We start from the raw sequence: 17113 nt of genomic DNA, 5'->3' as shown, positions 1-17113 counted from the left end.
GCATGGCATTCAGGTGAACATCAGAAACTCGTGGGCATCTTCCTGCTGGTGTCTGTGGAAGCCCGCCAGCAGGTCCTTGCGGGGCCGGATCACCTCTCCCGCGTGAAGGAGGGCTCGGGTCACGTGAGCTCGCATGGCACAGAGCGTGCAGGCGCTGCGGGCCGGACAGAGGGTGGCGTGCTGCTAGGACACCATCCAGCTGGCCAGGGGCGGCGTGTGGCTCAGACACTGCAGCGCCGCATTCACGTAGCAGGTGTTCCCCAGATTCTGAAGCCCAGCCCCCACCCCCCACGGCCCCTAACAACTCAGGGCGACTTTCTGGCCAGGCGCCAGCCCTGCTGACCCAGGAGCCAAGTCACCGCGCTGGGGTCGCCCAAGCGCCAGCGACGGCCCCTCAGGGACAGAGGGTCCCCAAAGGGCATCCGCACCAGCGGCGCTGGGCCCACAACCTTGCCCTCCGGGGAAGACGTCAAAGGGAGACGGACACACACCTCCCCCGTGCTCAGAAGTAACCCCCGGGGCTCTGCACACAAGGCCCACGAGGCTTTCCATCTCCTACCTGCAGCTGCACGTGGACACTTCCTTCCCTCAGACATCCGGCTCCAAAATATGGGCCTGGGCCCCGCCCCCTCGGGCCTCTGGGGGCTTTCCCACAGCCCCGCCCCCGCACGTGCAAGCTCCTCATTGGCTGAGGCGGCTGAGGGCCTGCCCACTCCCACTCCCGCCATCCAACAGCCCACACTTTGCTAGGGGAATTCCCCTTGAGGAACCCCCCCCACACACACACACACACACACGCACTTCCAACCTGGCCCCCTGGAGCAAAGGGCTCAGGATGCAAATGATTTGGGGGCATTGGGCCTTCCAGCCTTGCACGCTAGAGATTCACTGCTGGGCTTCCAAGTTTAGCACACAAATGTGGGCTGGAGAGCAGTTCCGTGGGCTCACCATTCACATCTTAACACACTTGTGAAAACATATGTCTGCCCACCTATCCGCTCCGCTTTAGGGGTCTCCCCACCCCAGACCCCTGCCTAAGGACAACCCCTCCCCAGACAACAATAAACCCTTGCCTCAACATTGCTCTCCAGTGAGGTCCTCCCCAATTTCTATGCGTTCTCACTGGACACTCTTCTAGCGTTCAGGGTCCTAGCACCGAATGATGCCGGCAGAGAGGCACATACGCTTTTCTCCCTTCAGGGCCATTGATCAAGGCCCAAAACAAGCTCATTTAGAAAGGCATAGGCGTGCTCACTTCGGCAGCACATATACTAAAATTGGAACGATACAGAGAAGATTAGCATGGCCCCTGCGCAAGGATGACACGCAAATTCGTGAAGCGTTCCATATTTTTAAGAAAGCTGTGGTACATATACACAATGGAGTATTACTCAGCCATTAAAAAGAATACATTTGAATCAGTTCTAATGAGGTGGATGAAACTGGAGCCTATTATACAGAGTGAAGTAAGCCAGAAGGAAAAACATAAATACAGTATACTAACGCATATATATGGAATTTAGAAAGAGGGTAACAATAACCCGGTGTACGAGACAGCAAAAGAGACACTGATGTATAGAACAGTCTTATGGACTCTGTGGGAGAGGGAGAGGGTGGGAAGATTTGGGAGAATGGCAATGAAACATGTAAAATATCATGTAGGAAACGAGTTGCCAGTCCAGGTTCGATGCACGATGCTGGATGCTTGGGGCTGGTGCACTGGGACGACCCAGAGGGATGGTATGGGGAGGGAGGAGGGAGGACGGTTCGGGATGGGGAACACATGTATACCTGTGGCGGATTCATTTTGATATTTGGCAAAACTAATACAAATATGTAAAGTTTAAAAATAAAATAAAAAAAAAAACAAAGACACACACTGAGATATACATATATCCAAATAGATACAAGAGATCCTATAGCTTTGTTTTCCAAACTTAGTTATGAATAAAAAATGGTTGGAATAAGAAAAAAAAAAAAAAAGCAGAGACATCACTCTGCCAACAAAGGTCCATCTAGTCAAAGCTATGGTTTTTCCACTAGTCATGTATGGATGTGAGAGTTGGACTATAAAGAAAGCTGAGCACTGAAGAATGGATGCTTTAGAACTGTGGTGTTGGAGAAGATTCTTGAGAGTCCGTTGGACTGCAAGGAGATCCAACCAGTCAATCCTAAAGGAAATCAGTCCTGAATATTCATTGGAAGGACTGATACTGAAGCTGAAACTCAACTCTGGCCACCTGATGCAAAGAATCAACTCATTGGAAAAACCTTGATGCTGGGAAAGATTGAAGGTGGGAGGAGAAAGGGACGACAGAGGATGAGATAGTTGGATGGCATCACTGACTAGATGGACATGAGTTTGAGTAGGCTCTGGGAGTTGGTGATGGACAGGGAAGCCTGACGTACTGCAGTCCATGGGGTTGCAAAGAGTTGGACACGACTGAGTGACTGAAGTGAATAGATTTATAGTATAAATTCAACTGTAATATCTTGACTTGAAATACAGTCATAGCAATGTGCTTTTCACCTGCATTTTTACTTAACGTGAATTCCTGATCTTAGTGAGTAGAAGAAAAATAGCTACCAAATTTATAAAAGGAAAAATTTATATCATATCCTAACCTGTTAAAGATAGCTTGTCAAATGTTTTAATTCATTATATTTATTAAAACTTTCTGTGTAAATGGGCAAAAAAAAAAAAAAAATAGAAAGGCATAGGCTTCCTGCAACTTTGGATTCATTTCTTCAGCTCTTTTTCTCTGTCCCTGTCTTCCTCGCCCCCACCCCCAACCCGCCTTTTTTTTTTACTTTTTTTTTGTTTTTTCCCTTTTACTCTGTTGTTTTTATCATGCTTATATATTATTTTCTTTTTTTGTTTTTGTTGTTTGTCTTTTTAAGATAACTTAAGTAGGCTTATACATTCATCTTCCAAAATTCTCGTACAGATCACCTAGTCCAAAAGTTACAATATTTTCCTTCCTGTTGGTTCAGCCTTCTTCCTGTTGTGTGGGGTCTCTTTCTAGTTGTTATGTTTGTTTTTGCATTTTAAGTTCACCATTTGTTTATGTACAACTTCACACTCCATGTTTCAAGCATTCTGTTTTACCATTTTGTTCAGCCTTCTTAAATTGCACTAGTATCTTTCATTTCACTTCATCACTTTAGTTTAGTTCTTTTCTCCTAGTCCCATTAGACTTTTGTGAATGTTCCATTTCACCAAGTCCCACGTTTAACTTAATTTTAATGAAGATATGTATTTCTGCCCTAAGAAAATATCCATACTTTCTCCACGTCCCTCTCTACCCGACCACCTGCTCCATCCAGGTGTTAATTATAGCCCCACTTTGAGTCCACAGACATCCCAGGCTTTTCTTTATACATAGTCATTATTTTCCTGCTATTTTTCTCTTTCCCATCCTCCTGTCTCCCCCCGCCCCATTCTATGTAGCCTTTTTTTATTATTTTCCCTTGTACTAACTGTAAATGTTTCTTTATCATGTTCTAGATTCCCGTTGTCTTTTCCTTTCCTCATTTACGTCCTGTGACATAATTGTTCATCCACATTCACTGCAAGTGACCCAGATGAGTTCTTTTATAGCTTATCCTTTTTGTATGTTCCACAGTATCATCAATGTCTTTTTCCTTCCTATTTCCTTGGCTAATAAACAGTGCTTCCTGTATATTTACTAGTATATTGTGGATTCGTGCCTGTTTCAATTATGGTTTCATTATGATATGCCAGTGTGGGTTAGCCATTTACTTCCAGTTTGTTTTGTTTTGTTTTGTTTTTTGAGGAATATCCATGGCCTTTCTCTAGTGTTCTTTAATTCCACCACAGTGAACACTCTCCCTTTTCCCCACACTGTCCACACATTATTGTGAATTTCTGATGATTTCCGTTGTCTCATGTAGTTTTGCTAAAAGGAGACCTTTATTTTAGCTTCTTCATATTTTCTTAGCATCCATATACTTGAAGAGTGTTTTGGTTGCGCCCATTTTTATTAGGCTGTGTGTTCTTACTGAGTTATTTAGCCTCCGAATAGTTTGGAAGTAATCGCCTTTGGCAGTTGCTGCTGTTGTTGCTGCTGTTGTTTCCGTTTTGTTCCTTCTTCTCCTGTTCTGAGGTCTTTTTTCAACCTGGTTTATCTTTACAAAGTTTTTAACTTTAATTTATAGGTCTTGTTTTTATTTTCATTTTGTGAGGTAGGATCACAGAGGGTTCTTGCTGTAATAATTAAATAAGATTGCTTGTTATATTTATGTTTCATAAATAAGTTTTTTAAAGTTACGTTATGGTCTTTACAGGGACCTTTGTAATCATTTTGTGTTTTATTTTGTGTGTAGGCACGTGGCTCAGTTTTTTTACATACTGGCCAGTTTTCCCAGCACCACTTAAAAGATGGTCATTAATATCCACTGCTATCCTCTGGCCTCCATCCATTCTTTAATCTGCTTAGCTGTCTTTGAGTGAGCACTCATATTCTTTGACTGGGGAAGATTAAATCTTGTGAAAAATTGCCCATGACAATTGTTTGAGGTTACATATAATCTTTTCCACAATATTTTATTCTCCCACCCTGGAGCATGGAATTTTCCTCTCTCCCTCACAGATCCTTTGTCCCTAGCTGTATTATTTTGTTATGATTGGTAATGTGATTTGATTCTTAATTGTTTCTCTTCATTAAGGGAAATTTGGAAAGGAACTTCTGCTGTATTTCTATCCCGGGACATTTTGCTTCATTAACTTAGACATAAATCTGATGGCATCTCAAGGCTTTCTTGCCCCACTGTTTCCTTTTCCAACCTGCATTCATTCTTTTCTTCTGGTTCTTGCTGTAGTTGACTCCAGAAAGGGTGTTGAGATTGTTTGAAGGATCTGTGGCCTCTCTTAAGACTTGATGAGTATGTGTATTTGTGGCTTTGTTCTATATTCCTGTTGAATTTGATCTATTTTCATCCGTGTATTGCCTGTAATATTCTAAATGTTTGGCCACTGGCCAGGACAGACTGTGCCTTGTTTTAGGAGATGTTTCTACCCATGCAGTCTAAAAGCTTTCAAAGTGACCTAAAGAGTTCACCTGTGAAGACTAGCCTTTTTCTTTCAGGAGACTTTCACCACAGTTGTGGGTCTCAGAGCTTGGTAATTTTTGTTACAGTTTCTGAATGTCTTTCATTCTTTGAGGTTGAACTTATTAAACTCATATCCTTTTCTCCTGAAGTTGTCATTTATGTCAAAATAGTCCTTATTCATTGTGATCTTATTGTTTCTGTAATCTTCAACTATAGTTTTGTTTATTTACTTTCTTCATTATTGTCTTTATTTTTTATTACCTTTAACTTTAAATCCTTTTCATTTCTTTCTTTGCTCTGAGCTTTTTTCTGGTTATTGAGATTGCTTTATCTGTTGTTAGGGGCTTTTAGTTTTCCTTTAGTCTGTCTATCATGTATGAATTTCTTTATTCCCCTTTTTTTTCCAGTAATCTTCATCATTGTTTTTGGTGCTTCTTTTCTATACTTGATACCTTTGCTCACATGTTGGTCAAAAAGATCTTGATACACAATTTTATTAAATTTACTAAGTGACCCCCAAATTGACTTCTGGCAAAGTATGCACCTAATAATTATTCCCATTTGGATGCAATGTACTGAAGACACAATTTACATCCCAGTTTGTGTGAAGGGTTTTTCTGTTTTGATCTTTATTGGTGTAGGTGTTTCTTTTTGAGTTACTCCAGTTTCTCCTTTCTGTCTCTGTAGGTATATGCTTTTGAGTGCATATGTTAAGAATTTTCTTCTTCAACTGAAATGTCATTTCACTTTCAGCATCTTTTGTTATTTTAAATTTAATGTAACAATTTGCCACTCCACCTCTTTTGATTTTCATTGTGTGGGGAAATCTTTCCCTCCTCACTTTTTAATCTTTATATGTTTAGGTCTATACTGGTTTTTATGTAGCAAATAGGGCTTGTGCTTCTTCAGCCAGTCCTACAAAGCTATTTCAAATCCTAAAAGATGATACTGTAAAAGTCCAGCACTCAATATGTCAGCAAATTTGGAAAACTCAGCAGTGGCCACAGGACTGGAAAAGATCAGTTTTCATTCCAACCCCAAAGAAAGGCAATACCAAAGAATGCTCAAACTACCACAGAATTGCACTCATCTCACATGCTAGTAAAGTAATGCTCAAAATTCTCCAAGCTAGGCTTCAACAATATGTGAACCATGAACTTCCAGATATTCAAGCTGGTTTTAGAAAAGGCAGAGGAACCAGAGATCAAATTGCCAACATCCGCTGGATCATAGAAAAAGCAAGAGAGTTCAAAAAAAAACATCTATTTCTGCTTTATTGACTACGTCAACACCTTTGACTGTGTGGATCACAATAAACTGTGGAAAATTCTGAAAGAGATGAAACTACCAGACCACCTGACCTGCCTCTTGAGAAATCTGTATGCAGGTCAGGAAGCATCAGTTAGAAGTGGACATGGAACAACAGACTGGTTCCAAATAGGAAAAAGAGTACGTTAAGGCTGTATATTGTCACCCTGCTTATTTAACTTATATGCAGAGTACATCAGGAGAAACGCCATGCTGGATGAAGCACGAAGGTCTCCGTGTGACCTGGAGGGGCTCCCGGCTGAGGCCAAATGCCTCCTCGTGGCTGCGGCCCGTGGGGGGCCCACTCACCCCACCCTCAAGGGACCGCGGTGTCTTTGGGAGGTGGCCTGAGGGAGGTGGGAGGAGGGATGGAAGAAGGAGCAGGTTCAGAGTTTAGACACAGAATGGGCATCTGAATTGTGCCGGTGGGTGAGGGGGTGGGGTAGGGGTGGGAGTGGAGGTGGGATTAGACCCTGGTTGGGGCGGGGCCCCGCGGCCCCTTGTGTGCCCCCAGCTCCGCTCCGCGCCCCTCACCGGGTGCGCCAAGGGCAGGAGGGGCTCACGGTGCCCCAGGAACCTTGGTTCCTCGCGCTCCACCCTCAGTCTGCGGGTCTGCGGGGCCACCTGCGGCGGAGGGCCAGCCCCCTCCCTGAGGACGTCGACCTCCTTCCCAAAGGCCACACCCCCGCAGGTGGCTCTGTCTGCCGCCTGCCTGCTCAGGGCTCCTTGGTGCCAAGGGTGGTCACGGCGGCCAGAGTGGTCCTGGAGCCCTGGGTTTTCTGGCAGTGGACACACTGCGACCTCCCTCCTGAGCGCAGCACCACCATCAGCGCTGTGGCGCGGCTCAGCTCAGCTGGTCCTGCGGGGCCTGGGAGCTTTCCAACATCCCGGGAGCTGCATCCAACCTCGCCTGGCTCTCATTTGTCTGGAAGATGTAGCTTTAAACTTTCCCCAAACACAGAACTCCTGGGAAAAAATGTATAGCAAATAAGGGAAGGACCTGGCCCTGTGGAGACCTGCCTACCCTCGTGGAGACGCGCTTGCCCCAATGTAGACACGCCTGCCCTCCTATAGTCGCGTCTGACCTAGTGTAGACACACCTGCCCCCGTGGAGATAAGCCTGCCCCACTGTAGACACACTGGTTGGTTATCTCAGAGCTACACTCACATGGAGGCCGGCAGACTTGGCTCCAGTCTCCACAGGTACTTTCTTCCGCTTTGTAAAGAAAATTAATGTAGTATTTAGGACTAGGAGTAAATTTTTCTAAATTAAATGCAGAAGTCCTTACCCATGAGGGGTGCTATGAGTCCCCAAAGTTAACTTGGAGTGTTTAGTTTTAACACAGACCCTGGGAGGCTCACCCAGATGTCAGCACAGGCTCTCCGACCTCCCGAGGCCTCTGCTGCCTCCCAGGGGCCTCACCCTGGCCACACAGCTGAGGCCCCACAGCGTGGCATCAGAGGGCCTGCTTGTTTACCCTGAGACCCTGTTGGATGCTTTCTTTCCAAGGTTTTGATTTTCAAATATAAAATAGAACTTCATAAATAATAGAGCCTGTTCCAATTGAGAACGTATTTTCTGGCTCTGTCTAAGCATACTGGGCAATGCCAGGAGCCGCCTGGGAGGCAGATGGGCCTCTCCTGCAGGTGAGGAACAGACCCGGCTAGGTCTGGCTGTGCCTCTGGCCCTCCCTCACCAGGACCGTCGGCCGCTGTCTCCTGACTGAGTCTGCTGTGGGTGAGGGCAGGTGACCGGTGTGGACTCTGTCCATGGCAGGCTCCATGGTTGGGGGACCCTGGTGTCTGAGCGCAGGCCTCAGCCTGGACCTCCTGTCCCAGGGTTTCCAGAAGGCTGAGCTCTCACCCTCAGCTCGGTTTCCCATAGGAACTGCACACCCCGGAAAGAATGTGAGACTGACCCAAGGGAAGCAGACCTGATGCATCACAGAAGCTTGTCTGCAGAGGGGCCAGGCTCCCTGAGGTGCCTCAAGGCCTCCAGCTAGGGTGGCACCACCATCCCAGAGGGTAGGGGAGACTCTGGACAACATCCATCTCCCCTGCACTTTGGACACCTGGACTACCAACACCCTCAAGCATGTCAAGTCAAGGAGAGGTTGGGGCAGGGGTGGGGTGGGGGTATAACCGGCTGCAGAAAGCATCAGAGCAGAATTATCCAGAAGCCTCTGGCACAGTTATTAGAGCCGGTGGGTGTACAGAGGTGTCTGGTCAGGAGCGGAGGTGGGTAGGCAGGTGAGTTGGTGAATAGATTGTTAGATGGCAGATGGTGCATGATGAGTGAGAGATGGATGATAGACAATTTTCCTAAAACCCCCTTTCCTTTGCACTTTGATTTAGTAGCTAAATGTCATCATTGTGTTTCCCCCATGTGTGTCTGTGATCTTTTGAAGATCACTTTGAAGGCCTTAAAAGTCAAATACATATTTCAAGTGGACATTGTCAGAGAAAACACAAACCTCCTGAGTTTAGCTAGGAGCAAGGTGGGTGGCAGGTGGGTGAGTGGGTGTGTACACCAGAGAGCATCCATGAAGCTGTGAAGGTGGACACAGGCTGGCCATGGAGCCAGACTATGAACAGGACCTTAGGCACGGCCCTACACAGTGAGGCAAGGACCTGCAGTGTAGACCATCATATAGAACATTATCCCCCACGGAGGCAGGGGCTTGGGGACCAGAGCTGCTCAGGTTCTACCCGGAACCAGGGGCTGAGGGGCATGGACTGATGTGCTCCTGGCCTGGCTGTCAGCCAGAATGCCAGCCATGATGGTGGCTGGAGACATGGGTGGGAAGAAGTGTCCTGTGCAAAGGCCCACATTTACTGAGAAGTGCTGAGTAATAGCTGAGATAAAGGAGTGAAAGGCAAAGAGGAAAGGAAAGATACACCCATCTATATGCAGAGTTTCAAAGAATAGCAAGGAGAGAGAAAGCCTTCTTAAGTGAGCAATGCAAAGAAATAGAGGAAAACAATCAAATGGGAAAGACTAGAGATCTCTTCAAGAAAATTAGAGATACCAAGGGAACATTTCATGCAAAAATGGGCCCAAAAAAGGACAGAAATGATATGAATCTAACAGAAGCAGAAATTATTAAGAAAAGGTGGCAAAAATACACAGAAGAACTATACAAAAAAGGTCTTAATGACCCAAACAAACACGATGGTGTGGTCCCTCACCTAGAGCCAGACGTCCGGGAGTGTGAAGTCAAGTGGGCCTTAGGAAGCATCACTACAAACAAAGCTAGTGGAGGTGATGGAATTCCAGCTGAGCTACTTCAAATCCTAAAGGATGATGCCCCAAAAGTGCTGCACTCAACATGCCACAAATTTAGAAAACTCAGCAGTGGCCACAGGACTGGAAAAGGTCAGTTTTCATTCCAATCCCAAAGAAGGGCAATGCCAAAGAATGTTCAAACTACCACACAACTGTACTCATTTCACATGCTAGCAAAGTAATGCTCAAAATCCTCCAAGCTAGGCTTCAACAGTATGTGAACCAAAAGGTTTCAGATGTACAAGCTGGATTTAGAAAAGGCAGAGGAACCAGAGATCAAATTCCCAACATCCGTTGGACCATTCCCAGCAAGGGAATTCCAGAAAAATATCTGCTTTATTGACTACACTAAAGCCTTTGACTGTGTGGATCATAACAAACTGTGGGAAATCCTTAAAGACATGGGAATACCAGACCACCTTACCTGCCTTCTGAGAAACCTGTATGCAGGTCAAGAAGCAACAGTTAGGAGCTTTCAAGATGGAGGTAGTTGGGTGGTTGACCGAAAAGCAGAGGTGAAGGCCCCTACGAAGTCAAACGGGCCGAGAATCATCCCCTCCCCACTTCTCCCAGCCCCAGGAGCCCAGCAGGAGCCCAGCAGAAGCGTGAGTATTTTAGGCTTTATTTTTTAAACAAGCAAGTAAATCAAACAACTTGTCAACGTGGGGCGGAGATCCACGTCATCCACCAAAAGTGGAAAATTTATGAACCCTACAGACCAAGCCAGAAAAGAAGCTCAGAAAAGAGAATTAAAGAAGAACAAAAAACAGCGCATGATGGTACGAGCTGCAGTTTTAAAGATGAAGGATCCCAAACCAATTATCCGGGTGCCGGGAGCCGGCGAGAGACACTCCACTCGTGACAAAGGTCATGAGGAAGGAGGCTCGGCATACGCAAAGGCGGGATCGAGCCTCAGGAGTCCCCCTGGATATTCTCGAGCATCTACCCCCAAAAAACCAGAGTCTGCCTACTTTATTGCTTTGTGCTCTCACCTCTGACTTTACTGGGGGCTGTCCCCCACCACCATCTCGCTCTCTCTGTCAAAGAGTTAACTTACAGCTTCAATTCATAAAGTTCCTGGGCAATTAGGAGTGTTTAAATCCAAACCCCTCAGATGGCTCTCTAACTCGCCTGACAAGTTTACCCGGACTCCTACAGCTATGCATACAATTGTTTATAGTCTCCCAGCCTCTAGAGGCACGGGAAGCTTAAGATATTCAAATAGCTTAGAGCCTCTCAGAGAGTTAGAAACTGTCAGAATAAAACTAGTAAAAGATTTCATTGATAAGCCAATGCTTGTTGCCAAGTTTTCACATCCCCTGAATTGTATCCTTGAATGTGTATTAATTAATATAGTTGGTATGTAGAAAAAATAAGTAGTGGCCTTGGTGTTAGTAACTTTAGACCCTTAAGGTAATAAATTCTTTCCTTTGTTGTAAACCCATTACACATCCGCCCTATAGGAATGCAATTTTATCTTCGGAAGATGGCGCCAAACCTTAAAATAATTACTCTTAGAGAAAATAAGTCTTTGTTGATAAGTCCTTGTCAAGAGTCATAAAATGTTAGTAGGCCTTCTGGCCAGAAGGTGATGTAAATCACCTAAACCATTTGTATACGATAAATTTGCAGGAAAGAAACCCTGGTTTTTGATAAGGATCAAAGACTGCTGACTTTGCATCCCCTATTATCCTCTATGTGTAACTTAGGGTATAAAAGCCCCTGTTAAAAATAAAGCTACGGGCCTTGCTCACCAACGCTTGGTCTCCCCATGTCATTCTTCCCCTCAATTTCCAGCTGAGTCTCCATCTGGAGCGTGGATATCCTCTGCGACCACTTATTTGCCTGGGCTTCTAAGACCCACTTGAGAAGGTGTCTAAGGTGGGGCACCTTCCGCTATTCGAGAGGGCGCCTGCGGCCTCCGTGGTCAGAGCTAACCTGGTGTCACGGGTTATATTGATTTTCCGTGTAAACCAAGCTACTCAGCTTCTTTTCTCCACTGAATTTTCCTACTGAGCTATCCTCATTCTATTATTCTTTATATCTTTGATGAATAAATAAATAAATAGTCGCCGACGCCGTCTCCCCTTCGAATACCCTGGATCAGCCGGCGCTGGACCTCGGCATCCAGGACATGGAAAAATTGGATGAAATGGAGTTTAACCCAGTGCAGCAGCCACAGTTAAATGAGAAAGTGCTGAAAGACAAGCGTAAAAAGCTACATGAAACATTTGAATGTATTCTATGACTCTATCAGAAAGAGAATCCAGATTTTTACAAAGAATTGAGAAAGCTAGAAGTAGAATATGAACAGAAGAGGGCTCAGCTTAGCCAATATTTTGATGCTGTCAAGAATGCCCAGCATGTGGAAGTGGAGAGTATTCCTGTGCCAGATATGCCGCATGCTCCTTCCAACATCTTGATCCAGGACATTCCACTTTCCTGGGGCCCAGCCACCCTCCATCCTTAAGAAGACCTCAACCTATGGACCTCCAACTCAGGCAGTTTCTATACTTCCTCTTCTTGGACATGGTGTTCCACGTTTGCCCCCTGGCAGGAAACCTTCAGGTCCTCCCCCAGGCCCACCTCCTCCTCAAGTCTTATAAATGTATGGCCGCAAAGTGGGCTTTGCCCTAGATCTTCCCACTCATAGGCGAGATGAAGACAGGTTATATAGTCCTGAACGTGCTCAGCGGGGTCGTGACGATGATGTTTCCTGCACCAGTGAAGATGATGGCTATCCTGAAGACATGGGCCAGGATGAGCATGACGACAGTACTGATGACAGCGACAGTGACAGATCAGGTGGAGAAAGTGAAGGGGATGAACTTGTGCACCGTGACGACACTGAGAGAGACAACAATGAAGAAAAAATCAGGTCTGAGTGTACGATTTGCAGATATGCCTGGAAAATCTAGGAAGAAGAAGAAGAACATGAAGGAGCTGACTCCTCTCCAAGCCATGATGCTTCTAATGGCAGGTCAGGAAATCCCTGAGGAGGGACGAGAAGTTGAGGAATTTTCAGAGGATGATGATGAAGATTCAGATGATTCCGAAGCAGAAAAGCAATCACAGAAACAGCATAAGGAGGAATCTCTCATGGCACGTCTGCAGCTTCCCAGCAGCAAGCCCCTCCATAGTCTGTTCCTCCATCTCAGATACAAGCACCCCCCATGCCAGGACCACCTCCACTTGGACCGCCACCTGCTCCACCTTTACAGCCACCTGGACCACCTCCAGGAGCTCCTCCGTTCCTGAGACCGCCTTGAATGCCAGGACTCCGAGGGCCTCTGCCCCGCCTTTTACCTGCAAGTCCGCCCCCAGGTCTGCCTCCTGGCCCTCCTCCTCGGGGACCCCCACAACGGCTACCTCCCACTGCACCTCCAGGTATCCCTCCACCCCGTCCTGGCATGATGCGCCCATCTCTGGTGCCTCCTCTTGGACTTGCCCCACCAGAGCTCTTCCCACCAGCTCCCTTACCCAACCCGGGGGTTCTAAGTGCTCCGCCCGACTTGATCCAGTTACCCAAGGCAGATGACACAAGCGCAGCCACCATCAAGAAGAAAGCCACAGCAGCCATCAGTGCCAAGCCACAGATCACTCACCCCAAGGCAGAGATCACACGATTCATGCCAACCGCACTACGGGTGCGTCAGGAGAATAACGGGATTGCTGCTGCTCCTCAGAGAAAGTCAGAGGATGATTCTGCTGTGCCTCTTGCCAGAACAGCACCCAAATCTGGCCCATCTGTTCCCGTGTCGGTGCAGACTAAGGACGACATCTTTGAGGCTTTCATGAAAGAGATGGAAGGGCTGCTGTGACAGCTTTGGATGCTAGATCAGGCTTCTGTTCACATCAGTGGTTCATGGAGAAAGAGGCTCTTACTCAGCTTAGGTGCAAGAGTTGCTTTCACTGTCAGGGCATTTTTAATTTTATTTCAAGGACTATTTCAAAGTTTAGCCTTGTTCAGAATTTACTACATATAAAGGAGAGGATATTTCACACAAAATAAATTGGTTATTGAAGCAGTGCTGCTAATAACACCCATCCCCTTTCATACCACCGTTTTCATGAGATTTCTTCCCCCACTCTAGTTCCTTGGAAACTTGTGATCAAGGGGAACTTTGTTATTTGTTTTGGCTCTCTTATTGTGTGCTGTGGGCACTGGAGTAGAGATTTCTGGAAAAGCCAGTTTATTTCACCCCCATCTTGCCTTTCCTGTTTGAGTTATTTTTAATATTTTCTTGTAAATATTTTGTAATATTGTAGTGAAATGGATCACAATGTCATTTCCTAATACAAAGCGATATATGTAGGAAGAAAATGTACAATTCTTTGATTAAAATTCCCACTGATCTAAACTTCGAGTGTTCCATGGAATAAATAAATAAATGTTCTACACCAAAAAAAAAAAAGAAGCAACAGTTAGAACCAGACATGGAACATCAAACTGGTTCCAAATTGGAAAAGAGTACGTCAAGGCTGTATATTGTCATCTTGTTTATTTAACTTATACGCAGAGTGCATCATGTGAAATGCCGGACTAGATGAAGCACAAGCTGAAATCAAGATTTCTGGTAGAAATATCAATAATCTTAGATATGCAGATGACCACCACAATAATGGCAGAAATTGAAGAGGAGCTGAAGAGCCTCTTGATGAAAGTGAAAGAGGAGAGTGAAAAAGTTGGCTTGAAACTCAACATTCAGAAAACTAAGATCATGGCATCTGGTCCCATCACTTCATGGCAAATAGGTGGGGAAACGATGAAAACAGTGACAGACTTTATTTTCTTGGGCTCCAAAATCACTGCAGATGGTGACTGCAGCCATGAAATTAAAAGACCCTTGCTCCTTAGAAGAAAAGCTATGACCAACCTAGATAGCATATTAAAAAGCAGAGACATCACTTTGCTGACTAAAGTCCATATAGTCAAAGCTATGGTTTTTCCAGTAGTCATGTATGGATGTGAAAGCTAGACCATAAATAAGGCTTAGCACTGAAGAATCGATGTTTTCGATTCTTCAGTCCTGGAAAAGACTCTTGAGAGTCCCTTGGACAGCAAGGAGATCCAACCAGTCAATTCTAAAGAAATCAACCCTGAATATTCATTGGAAGGACTGATGTTGAAGCTGAAACTTCAGTACTTTTGCCCCCTGATGCAAAGAGCTGACTCATTGGGAAAGACCCTGATGCTGGGAAAGATTGAGGGCAGGAGGAGAAGGGGACGACAGAGGAGGAGATGGTTGGATGGCATCACCCACTCAGTGAACATGAGTTTGAGCAAACTCCAGGATCAGTGAAGGACAGGGAAGTCTGGTGTGCTGCAGTCCACGGGGTGGCAAAGAGTTGAACACGACTCAGCGACCGAACAACTGGAAAGTGCAATTAGAGACAGAATGTGAATCAGCCATGGTAGAAGCATGGGGGGAAGGTGGGCAAGGATGTGGGACAGGTATCCTTGAGAAGGAGACAGAAACGCCCTCGCATGCCAGGGACGAAAAGCTTGCAGGCTTTTGGAGGCTGAGGAATGGAGCCAGTGGGTCAGACGGTTGCCTTTGTGAGAGGAGAGACTGGCTTCTGCGCTGCCTGAGTCAGGAGTAGACCTGGGAGTGGGGCAGCCTGGCCACGTGGAGTAGTTGCTGGAGAAGCAGAAAGGAATTCCGCCCGAAGGGCCTTGTGATGTCCCTTTGCAGACTCAGTTAGAGAAGCACCAGCTGCCAAGGTGCGGGATTTTCCCTACGATTCTCCACAGGCCTAGGAAGTGACCAGTGTGCCTTTACACACTAGCATGAGCCCCCAACAAGTAAGGACCCAGGCCGCTCTGCACTCTGCTCCTCCCCATCCCTTCCACACCAGCGGTCTCACCCAGAGCGCCCACCTGTGGGCCCAGCCTGGGGGGACCCAGCATCCGTGGTCAGGCTCCAGGTGAGTCCAGGAGCACAACGGAGATCCCAGGCCAGGCCACAGCCTCCGAGTCTGGGAGAGTCTTGACAGAACTGAAGTGACAAGGTGGCTGCATGGTCCAGCCGGGGTCCTCCCTTCCCCACACCCCTGTCCTGGGTGGGAGCAGTCCCAGCCCACCTGGGGGCTTTGGAGAAGCCAGCCGGCTGGTCCCTACCAGGTGAAGGCCTGTCCCGGGAGGAGGCGGCCATGCGCAGTGGACCCCCGCCTCGTCCCCAGGGGGACAGCCCGGCCGTGGGGGCGGGGCCGGGAGAGGGTGGCGGCCATGCACACGCAGGGAAGGCAGCCCCCCAGCTTCCTCGGGGTTGAACGCAGGGTGTGAGGCCGGGCAGGAGCCCCGGTGACCCCCCTCGGGGCCGCTGCCCGGAGCCCCTCCTGAGGGGGAGCTGCCTGCCTCCCCTGCTTTGAGTCCTGGGCCCCCGCTCCCAAGCTGGTCGCCTCTCAAGTGACTCGATTCTTGTCCTGTCTCCGGGAGTCAGGGTCTCTGTCCCAGTGGTGAGGCCGACCTACCGGCCTGCCCCCACAGCCCCCACAGCCCCTGCAGCCCCTGCAGGCCCGTTCTCCAGCCTGGGCTGCCCGGGCCACACCACTGCGCTAGGCAGAGCCGGACCGCAGGCAGGGCCACCCCACACACAGAAGCAGACACCAGCGCCTGGCCCCTAATAGAACAAAGTGTGAAGAGAAGATTCCCTTAATCCTTTTCAGAGTGCTTTTACTTCCCTGTGGGCAAAATTTCAATTTTTATCTCTTGTTTAATTCTTTGTTTAAAGTGACAGCTTTAATAATCAAGAAAAACTGAGGTCTCAAAAGAGATCTTACAGATGTGAATTCAGGCATGTTTTGACACCTCACATTTTTTACCCTGAAAACAAAAGATAGTTTCATTTAAGTCAGATATATCTTTGCATATATTTTTCCTTTGAGAGACCCTCACCCTCAACTGTGTAATAAAGGTGAAATCTTGGTGTGGTGGGGTGGTGGTTCAGTTTTATTCGACTCTTGCGGCCCCACGGACTGTATCCTCACGGATTCCTCTGTCCATGGAACTCAGGCAAGAACACTGGAGTGGGTTGCCATTCCCTTCTCCAGGGGATCTTCCTGACCCAGGGATTGAACCTGGGTCTCCTGCATTGCAGCCAGATTCTTTACCATCTGAGCCGCGGGGGAAGCCCTTGACATCTCCGTGTATACCATCTGCTTTTCTGCTTTTAATTACATGATCTCAGATTCCAAACTGAGCAAACTGAGATGAGACATGGTCCTCGCTTCCCTGGGGACACAGGCAGACGTGCGTGAGCTTGGGGACAGGGCTGTGCCTTCCTCTGCCTTGGCTCCCTCTCCACCTGGGCTCTAACCATGCCTTGGCCAAGGGCAGCGGGAGTCACCGGACACGCAGCCGTGCTGTGCTGGACAGGGTTGTCCGGAATCCCCAGTGCCATGCTGTCAGGAGGTGGGGCCTTGGGGAGGTGGTGAGGTCGTGTG

The 17113-nt window shown here is 47.2% G+C and overlaps 1 non-coding gene and 1 pseudogene across 1 annotated transcript; both read left to right on the top strand.

Moving 5' to 3' along the window:
* Nucleotides 1-1247: 1247 nt before the first annotated feature.
* LOC138987375 (U6 spliceosomal RNA) lies at nucleotides 1248-1354 on the top strand. Its single transcript, XR_011463850.1, has one exon. It is a non-coding gene; the product is annotated as a U6 spliceosomal RNA (small nuclear RNA).
* An 8957-nt stretch (nucleotides 1355-10311) lies between these two features.
* LOC102264426 (WW domain-binding protein 11 pseudogene) lies at nucleotides 10312-13676 on the top strand (annotated as a pseudogene).
* Nucleotides 13677-17113: the final 3437 nt, after the last annotated feature.

The sequence above is a fragment of the Bos mutus genome, chromosome 3, assembly GCF_027580195.1.
Source record: "Bos mutus isolate GX-2022 chromosome 3, NWIPB_WYAK_1.1, whole genome shotgun sequence".
NCBI lineage: Eukaryota > Metazoa > Chordata > Mammalia > Artiodactyla > Bovidae > Bos > Bos mutus.
The sequence above is the reverse complement of the archived record's forward strand: the minus strand, read 5'-3'. Positions and strand labels throughout refer to the sequence as shown.